Source organism: Cibotium barometz, chromosome 18 (assembly GCF_041138505.1).
Source record: "Cibotium barometz isolate CiBa-2024 chromosome 18, ASM4113850v1, whole genome shotgun sequence".
Lineage (NCBI taxonomy): Eukaryota > Viridiplantae > Streptophyta > Polypodiopsida > Cyatheales > Cibotiaceae > Cibotium > Cibotium barometz.
The window spans coordinates 7,188,580-7,199,312 of record NC_141063.1 but is presented as its reverse complement, the minus strand read 5'-3'; positions in this window follow the sequence as shown (position 1 = coordinate 7,199,312).

Genomic DNA, 10,733 nt, shown 5'->3' with positions numbered 1-10,733 from the left:
AAAGTGACGTCCGCATGACCAAATTGTCCCAAACTTACGATACTACAAGCACAATAAATAAGTACTTTTATTATATAAATTCACAAAAGCACAACATAAAAGACAATGCATAAATATTTTTAAATCACATACATGGAAATCACAACTATATGCAAGCTCCTCCTCCTCATCACTTATTGATTCACCATTGCATTTAGCTTGCAGTATGGTTTGCTCGAGCCATTTATTAGAAGGAAGGTCTGGAAGAAGTGCAAGTTCTGTTGGGTACGATAGTGTGCGGGTTGTTCGACTCCTTCTAAAACTCAAATGAGCTTGGTCCCTTTCAGCCTTCACCAAGTTATATCTCTCGATCCATTTCTCCATAGCATGTGAGTTTAAGATGCAAAATTTATTGATCTTCTCACGCAATGCTATATCCATTGTTCTCACAAGGCCTTTCCCTTGTGGCTCTTCCCCAACTAGTTGATCATCTTCTTCTTGTGTCCATAATCTTGGCATATCAGGATTAGACGTACTGAGAAATTTAGATATATATACAAGTGATTCTTGAACAAGCCATCCTGCTGCCATACTAGTTTCAAGACGATCTCTTTGACGAAAAAATCCTTTAAGTGTCTTCATAAATCTCTCCAAGAAAAACATCCATCAGCTATGGACAAGCCCAGCCACAACAACTTTATCAACCACATGTACTAGCAAGTGCGATTGAATGGTTAAAATACTTGTTAGAAAGTATTTCTTAGCCATTGTCGATCGAGTTTAACCGTGCTGCTTCCAATGTGTCTCTACTAATCTCTTTCCTTGATATCCAATGCACCACTGCACCAATTTTGTAAATTGTTGCTCTAATGTCATCGTTGAGGCAATCCTTGATGGCTATAGGAAGCACGAATTGTAAGGATTTGTGCCAATCATGACTCTTCAAGCCACTAAGCTCATCGTCCTTTGTAAATACTCCCTTCAAGCAATGCATGCATCCTATAGGGGTACGAAACTCACTAATGCACTTCTTTACGCCGTTGCTCTTCCTTTGTCATGACCCAAGGTGATTTTGGTAGATTCACCTTCCCATCTGCTCTATTTTGGGCCCATAAGTGTTGCATGCATTGAACCTCTTGTAAATCATCTCATTGTGCCTTGTTGTCCTTTGCTCCTGTGATGGTTTTCAAAAGCACCTCGGCTATATTCTTAAAAATGTGCATTGGGTCAAGAAGATGGTTCACTAGAAGGTCATTCCAGTATGGAAGTTGATGGAAAATGGATAGACGCTTCATTCCTAGAGGTGTGCAGGTTGGAATCCAGCTCCCATAAGGTCCTCCAATCACTGCTCTTCCGTATGCGAGGAGACCTCCCTAGAAATCCCTCACGCAAAGGATGGTTGTCAAGGAGATGCTTCTTGTGGCCCTCGTATACTATCTTCTTCATAGACTTTGAGTACCGAGCCTCAAGTTGCGGCCCACATAATGGACATCCATTATATCTTGACACTAAAAGCCCTGTAGAACATCAAAAAAGATTGCAGGTAAGTTTGGATGACAATCATGACTTAACATAACATGTTAACAAGCTACAGTATTACCAGAGCAATCTCCATAGCCAGGCCAATCATGCATAGTCCACATTAAGTATTCCTCTCAATGTTAGTGCACGTTGTCCAAACCTCTTGGAAATATCATGAACTTCAATGCCCTCCCATAGAACACAAAGCTCTTCAACTAAAGGGGCTAAATACACATCCATGTTCTTCACCTTGTACTTTCCAGGAACTAGACAATAAAAGATGCCCTTTTTTTATCGCTAGCCATGGTGGAAGATTATAGTTAACTAGACAAATAGGCCATGTACTCCACGATGAACTTTGTAGACCAAATGGATTCACTCCATCCATCGCTAGTCCGAGTCGAATATGGCGAGCGCCTCCAACATCAAGCTTACTAGAGAAGCGCTCAACCAGATCATTTTGATGGAGGATGTTGATGGGCATCCTCCAGCTACATATCTTCCAAACATGGGTTGAAACACCAAATCTGTCACATGCATCCTACACTTGGATGCCACATGGACATATCTGTACAACAGGCGCAAGAAAGACTTAGCGTCCTCCTGAAAGGCTACCACTTCTCTTCAATGAGCTTCCATGCAGGGGAATCTATGGGCACACGCATAACACCATCCGTGGACCTAGTGTTACGGTGCCAAGTCATCAATCCTGCAAATGGATTTGCACTTGAACATTGTTTTAATCCGAGGGATGATGGGAAAGTGTTGTAAAACTTTTGCTGGTATCCTTTCTCCTTGCACATCTTGTCTATATCATCTCGATGTACCACAATGTGGACATTGTACTGCATTGTTATATTCTTGTCGATAAAGAATACAATCATTTGGACAAGCATGGTGTGTGTTGTAGTCCATGCCAATCTAGTGCAACATTGTTTTTGATCAACTACGGTCCACTGGCATCTCATTATCTTATGGCAATATTTGATGTTTCAATAAGCTGTCACACAAAATAGAAAGGCTAAGAAAATGCATATAAAGGTACATAACTCACTAATTGCATATGATATCATCACTTATGCAAAAAGTTTTGATACGCTCCTCATATGCTCGTATATCAGACCATCGATTGCAAGTTCAATATGGATAGGCAAGCATGTAAAATAGACACATGTGCTCCACGATATAGTGGAAGACGAGCAAGCCTGTGTAGCTCTTTCTCTTCTTGGGAAGCATATTCCACATGTCGTGTGATTTCTTCTACCCCTTCGTGTTCCAAATCACGATCTTCTACTCCATCATGTAAGGCATTTATCATGTCATCCATGTCATGTTCTAGTATTTTCTTCGAATCCGCTTCAAGTTCCTCGGGTTGTTGGATCACCTCGTTTGTGTGGCTACTCTTGTTGGTCTCCATCGTTCAAGCCGGATATCCGCTAGTTTGTCATTGTTGAAGTGTGCATTGCCACTAATTAGATGTTTCAATCGCTCCACCGAAAATATTCTCCATTTTTTTGTATGATCATTGCAAATTCGTCGACGTTAAGCCACTTGGTATTTGTAGCGAGTACATGGGCAAAGTGTCTTTTCCTCTAAATCAACAAAATTTGAGGGTGTGGCGTCATCCATGGTTTCCATATTGATTTGCAATGGGAACGAATGCTTGTTTTTGGAGGGGGATCCTCCCTTAAGTATTTGTGGAGGGTGGAAGTCGATGATATGGAATTTGAACTGTTGGGGCATGCAAGATTTGGAAAGATTTTGAATTTGAATAAAAAGTAGCGACCGTCAAAATAAGCATCGAAAAGGTTGTGGAAATAATCGTGGAAAAGTCATCGAAAATACCATCGAAAAGGGCACCGAAATGGTGGTCGAAATCAACGTGGGAATTTTTTTTTCGATGCTTATTTCCACGTTCTCATTATTATTTTTTGACAGTTTTTTCGACACTGATTTTGACGGTTCAGGTTTTTACAGTAAAACAAAGTCTCGGTTTTTTTTGCATTTTTGTGAGCGCGCGTGCATTTTTCTTCCTCAGGCAGCAGGTTCGCCCTCATTCCCCTCTCCTCTTGGTTGCATGTGCATGTGTCGTGAGATGTGTGTGTGTGTGTGATTAGGGATAATGTTCTTCTTTTTTGCCCAGCACTTTGTTTTGCAGGTTCTCTCTCTGTCCCAAGCTCTTCTCCACTTCCTTACCACTCAAGCAGGTTCACCTCCTTCTTTGCCCTTCCTCTCCTCTCCTCTTGGTTGTGAGATGTGTGTGTGTGTGTGATTAGGGATAATGAATGTTTTTGTTTTTTGCTTTGTTCTTTGTTTTGCAGGTTCTCTCTCTCTCTCTCTCCCAAGCTCTTCTCCATTTCCTTACCACTCAAGCAGGTTTGCCTCCTTCTTTGCCCTTCCTCCCCTCTCCTCTTGGGTTGTGAGATGTGTGTGTGTGTGTGATTAGGGATAATGAATGTTTTTGTTTTTTGCTTTGTTCTTTGTTTTGCAGGTTAAACACCATATTGGGGAATATGGGAATTTTCCATAAGTTTGGGACACGTGGTCAAAACTTTGGATTTGCCATAACTTGAACACCATTACTCCAAATTGTGCGCTTTAAAGCTTAATAGATTCCTCTTTTCAAGCGCTTTCCAATGATAGGTCACATGATAGGGTTTTGAGAAACTTATAGACATGTTAATCGAGTCCCACCTTTTTAGTATTACAAAAATGGGACTTGGGAGATTCCCAAACTCATGAATATGGTGTTGTTATCTCTATCTCCCAAGCTCTTCTCCACCTCCTTTTACCACTCAAACAGGTTCACCTCCTTCTTTGTCCTCCCTCCCCTCTCCTCTTGGTTGCCTGTGCATGTGTTGTGAGATGTGTGCTCTTATTCATGTGGATGCTTTTTATTCAAGTGCTCGTGTGGGATTTGTTATGTGTGTGTAGAGACATGTCCCACACTCCAGATGAGACACCGGCTTGCTCTCCATCCCTCTCTCCATATGCCATGTTGCCTGACCAATTTATGGGTTTTTAAGCACAAGCCACGCCCGAGCAAAGACCGATGGCACAACATTATTTTGGGGGATGGGCACGGGCACTTCGGCTGCACCATCGGGCACCACCACTGCTAACCCTAGTTCACCAATAGAAACCCTACAAAGGACTCCAGGAAGAGCCGCCAGAACCCCTCCCTGAGGTTGCTTGTCCAACGCTCGCAGAGGATAACGTCGCTCGAGTGGTGGAGGTGGAGGCGGTTGTTGTCCAAGGGGGGCACGGATGGGGCTATGCCCCCACGTGAGAGTCCTTCCATATCTAGAGCCAGAAGCACTCCATGCTCGTGAACGATCATCAGCGACGTTTCGTGAAAGATCCTTGCCCCCTCCGCACAACGAATTTGGGGGTGCTAACAGCGGAAGTAGCACTTCTTTGTGAGCGCAGGGCAGAGCCTCTCACTTGGGGCCTCGCCTAAGGATATTCGAACAAGAGACTAATCCCTCAGTTTGTTCCAAAACTAAACCCGGAAAAACTTCCCTCGCCTAGAAAGCACGGGCAATTCCTCCAGGATATTTTTATTCTAACGTAATTAAGAGCCTTAACTAACCAAACTGATCCGACCGAACCAATATGTCACATGGTCAGATCAAGGAAGAAACTTGCACTTGGCTCATAGAGACCAATGCTTTTTTCCTCATCAAGAGGCACAGCTGTGATTCTTTTCCATAGAACAAGACTATCCGAGATTTACTTCATCTATCGCACCATAACAAAATTGAGTCTCATTTTAGGGATCTATCAGTCCAGTAGCCTACAGTCCCATGGGTTAGCCAACTGCCTAACCACTCTAGTGATAGGATCCATTTAGGAATTTGGTTATGTTTTGTCCCGGGTACCAAAGAAAATTGTTCCCAGGCCCTCTAGCTGATGCTTCATGCAAAGTTCAAAGATAGTCACACCACTTACAAACCCAATATGAAATTGCCTTTTTCACAGATTCAACGGTCTTCAAAACAATCTTTTAATGAAACCATAGTATCACTGATCATAATCCTCCAAAAAATTTGATTGAATTCTAATTTACAATCATTCCTTCATCGGTGTACCTATGGCATCATTGGCAACCATAATGCTCACCACCTATTCACTCAGGGGACTTTTCCTAGCTCATAGTACCCGAAAATATATCCACTTATAAAATCGAGATGGACTCTCCATTGGAGATCAGCAAAATCAACCAACAGATCCATATAAAAGAGCCATGGACTCATCCGTTTAGGACCAGCAAGGTCAATCAACTAGATCCATGCCCGAGTTAAGAAAACAACTCTAACACCTTGTTCCATTTTCTTCCTCGACACACGCGTGGGTATCTTAAGTGACCCAGAGCCCGAGCACAATATGGTAAGTACCCTCTAGGATCCTTCGCATGTCAACTAGGGCTTCACTCATAGGCCGCTTCCTTGGTCCCTCATCCACCGTACTAGAAGCTCACCATTTAAATCGATGGTCAAGACCTCGACCGACCTTGCTACGCGAGATGTCCTCAGTTGACTCTCCGTCAGCTGTTGCAACTTTATACTTAGGTCTCCCACGACCTCATTCACAAGATGGTCAAAATGCTTCCCTAGCATTCTTGACATAAAACTGTCGTTTAAAAATAGGTCATAAATACAGTTTCTAATGAACTCTCTTCTTTCCACATTGTTACACATCATTTCTCGTTATTCCACATTCTTCTTCATCAATCCACATTACTTATTCCACGGATATCCGGACGAGAGACTAATCCCTTGGTTTGTTCCAAAACTGAACCTGGAAAAACTTCCCTTGCCCAGAAAGCACGGGTGATTCCTCCAGGATATTTTTATTCTAATGTAGTCAAGAGCCTTAACTAACCAAACTGATCCGACCAAACCAGTAAGTCACATGGTCAAATCAAGGAAGAAACTTGCACTTGGATCATAGAGACCAACGCTTTTTTCCTCATCGAAAGGCACAGTGTCATTGATTCTTTTCCATATAACAAGACTATCCGGGATTTACTTCATCTATCATACCATAACAGAATTGAGTCTCATTTTAGGGATCTATCAGTCCAGCCTAACCCCATGGGTTAGCCAACTGCCCAACCACCACTGAAGTGATAGGATCCATTTAGGAATTTGGTTATGTTTTGTCCTGGGTACCACCAGGAAAAGAGTTCCCAGGCCCCCTAGCTGACGCTTCATGCAAAGTTCAAGATAGTCACACCACTTACACACCCAATATGAAATTGCCTTTTTCACAAATTCAACCGTCTTTAAAATAATCTTTTAATGAAACCATAGTATCGCTGATCATAATCCTCCAAAATATCCAATTGAATTCTAATTTATAATCATTCCTTCATCGGTGTACCTATGGCATCATTGGCAACCAAAACGCTCACCACCTGTTCACTTAGGGGACTTTTCAATAGTTCCTAGCTCATAGTACCCGGAAATGTATCCACTTCTAAAAATTGAGATGGACTCTCCGTTGGAGATCAGCAAGATCAACCACCAACAGATCCATATAAAAGAGCCATGGACTCATCCGTTGAGGACCAGCAAGGTCCTCAACCAGATCCATGCCCGAGTTTAGAAAACAACTCTAACACCTTGTTCCATTTTCTTCCTTGATGCACACGTGGGTATGTTTGGTGACCCAGAGCCCGAGCACCATATGGTCAACACCCTCTAGGATCCTTCGCAGGTCACCTAGCGCTTCACTCATAGGCCGCTTCCTTGGTCCCTCATCCACTGTACCGGAAGCTCACCATGTAAATCGAACCGAGGCTCGTCAAGACCTCGGTCGACCTTGCTATGCAAGATGTCCTCCGTTGACTCTCTGTCAGCTGTTGCAACTTTACACTTAGGTCTCCATGACCTCATTCACAAGATGGTCAAAATGCTTCCCCAGCATTCTTTACATAAAATTGTCATTTAAAAACAAGTCATAAATAGAGTTTCTAAAATGAACTCTCTTCTTTCCACATTGTTCCACATCATTTCTCGTTATTCTACATTCTTCTTCATGAATTCACATTACTCCACAGATATCCGGACAAGAGACTAATCCCTCGGTTTGTTCCAAAACCGAACTCGAAAAAACTTCTCTTGCCTAGAAAGCACGAGCGATTCCTCCAGGATATTTTTATTCTAACATAGTCAAGAGCCTTAACTAACTAAACTGATCTGACCAAACCAGTAAGTCACATGGTCAGATCAAGGAGGAAACTTGCACTTAGATCATAGAGACCAACGCGTTTTTCCTCATCGAGAGAGGCACAATCGTTGATTATTTTCCATAGAACAAGACTATCTGGGATTTACTTCATCTATCGTACCATAACAGAATTGAGTCTCATTTTAGGGATCTATCAGTCCAGCCTAACCCCATCCAGGCCCATGGGTTAGCCAACCACCCAACCACTGTAGTGATAGGATCCATTTAGGAATTTGGTTATGTTTTGTCCCGGGTACTACCAGGAAAAGAGTTCCCAGGCCCCATAGCCGTCATGCAAAGTTCAAGATAGTCAAACCACTTACACACCCAATATGAAATTGCTTTTTTCACAGATTCAGCTCTCTTTAAAATAATCTTTTAATGAAACCATAGTATCACTGATCATAATCCTCCAAAATATCCGGTTGAATTCTAATTTATAATCATTCCTTCATCGGTGTACATATGGCATCATTGGCAACTAGAACGCTCACCACCTGTTCACTCAGGGGCCTTTTAAATAGTTCCTAGCTCGTAGTACCCAAAAATATATTCACTTACAAAAATCTAGATGGATTCTCTGTTGAAGATTAGCAAGATCAACCAACAGATCCATATAAAAGAGCAATGGACTCATCCGTGTTGAGGACCAGCAAGGTCAATCAACCAGATCCATGCCCGAGTTCAAAAAGCAATTGTAGTGATAGGATCCATTTAGGAATTTCGTTATGTTTTGTCCCGGGTACTAGGGAAAAGAGTTCCCAGGCCTTTCTAGCCGGCGCTTCATGCAAAGTTCAAGATAGTCACACCACTTACACACCCAATATGAAATTGCCATTTCTTTAACCTCTAGCTTAACTAGCATATAGTTTGATTTTTGAATTCATAATTTATCAATGAGAAGCATCATTTGAATAGAGAATTGGTCATGGGAATGACCATTCTTTTGGGGAGAGAGAGATACACATAAAAAACATCCTAAAAGCATAAAGATAAACTTTTCTTAATTATTCATTTACAACTCTTAGGAAAAGCTTGATTTATATTATAAACACTTAATTAGAAACTTCTCAAGCTTGAGAGGCGTTGAGAAGTGAAAACATTGAGAATAGTAGAGAAAAACCATGAAATTACATCTTACAAACCATTCTCAATGGCAGAAGCTGTCAGAATGGCAAAGGACTTTGCCAAAGCATTTGTTGTTAAGGTCCCGCCGAAGCCTGCACCCTCAAACTTTAAAAGGTTCCAAACCCCGGGAAGTGCCTCAAATTTTCCACCCCCAAAGAGGCAGCAAGGCCCTAATCAAAATCAAGATGCTGGGAAATTCAGAAGTGAAGGAAAACCCTTCCCTCAAAACACTTTCTCAGGAGCCCCACCTCTTTCAAGGATTTAGAGGGATGAGCTTAGAAGTGAGAACAAGTGTTTTGGATGTTAGGGTTTTGATCACGAGCTTAAAGACTGCCCGACTCCTACCATGTCATGAGGACAAGGAAGTCAAGGACCCAGAGTGCAAAGACCAACCCCTTCGTATCAGTCAACAAATCAGGATCCGTCTCACCAAAATCAGGGCAATCCCAGGAGGACTCCAGGCCCCAATCTGCAGCAGCAGCCCATATATATAGAAATAGCTTCTCTCTCTCACTCTCCTGTGAGAGTTATCTATCTCACTCTTACTCTCTCTATATATAGAAAATGTAGAGAAAGAGAGAGAGTGTGTGTGTGTGTCATGAGAATATATTTTAAGTCCTCTAGAAAAATATTATTTATCCCCTCTTGAGTAATTTGGGGACGCCTAGATTACTCTTGCGTCATGCCGGCTAGGTTAATATCGTGGGTGATACCACCATAAATATTAATACGTGCGGTATATGACGTATGTTTGAGGCCGTCTATGATTATTTCAGTTAGGTTTGTATTGGCAGGGTGATCCCTGGAAGTACTTATGCCTGGTAGTCATGAGTTGGTTATGATTTGTGCCTGTTTAATATTTGTGGGATTAATTTAATAATTAATTGGGCTTATATTTTCAGGTGATGAAGACTATGGGAATTTAAGAGTTTACTTTGGAAGAAATGTCTTGGTTCATCACATTTCATTTTTGGCAAGCATAGTATCTTGTAACCTTAGTAAATGATTTTTCCATTTTGAACTTTAGGAAAGATACATTTATTATGTGGAATTTATTAAAGCCTATGGCTTTACCCTAGTCCCAATATTTGACACTCTATTTTTGTTAAAGAAGAGTGCCGTGCTCTCTATTTTTGTTAAAGAAGAGTGCCGTGCTCTCTAAAAAGCACATCTTGTATATTTTGGGGGCTATGGCCTAATTTTGGTGAAAAGAAAGCTAATAAAAGAAATACTCTTGTGTGGGGAGAGGCCACGCACAAGAGGGGAGAAGATTGCACCCAATATGGTCTATTGAGCTAAGTATTTTAATTTTGTTAAGTGTTTAAATTTCAATTGATTTGATTTAGTTGAAGCTTACAAAGCAATGGTTTTTATGGTTGAATTAATTCTTGTGAATTCTCTACTCTTCCACAATCTTTCCTAGAATAAGATTTCGGTTGCACTGGTATCAGAGCTTGGGCTAGGAGATTTGTGGAGAAGGTAGGAAAGGGCTTCAACTTCTCAAAAATCAAGAAAGTGCAGGAAATTATCCAGTGGACAGAAGGGTGTTTTGTAGGTCTTTACCCAAAGGACAAAGATTCAAAACTAGATCTACTCTCAATCCCACTCACCACCCTGTAAAACCATCCCTCTCTATCAAAAAGTGGTTTTTCCAAATACTCAGTGAAATCAAAATCTGACCGCATGGATGAAATCCCCATAGCCAAAAACCTCACAGTATTCTCTCAAAAATCAGAAAGCTTCAAGCACTAGCAAATCCATAATGGACGGAGCACATATATCTGTGTAAAAGCCATCAAAAAAATCACCAAAAGAAATTCATGGAGAAGGCGCATGGCGGTAGCCTGCCGGTGCAAATCGGCGTGTGGAGG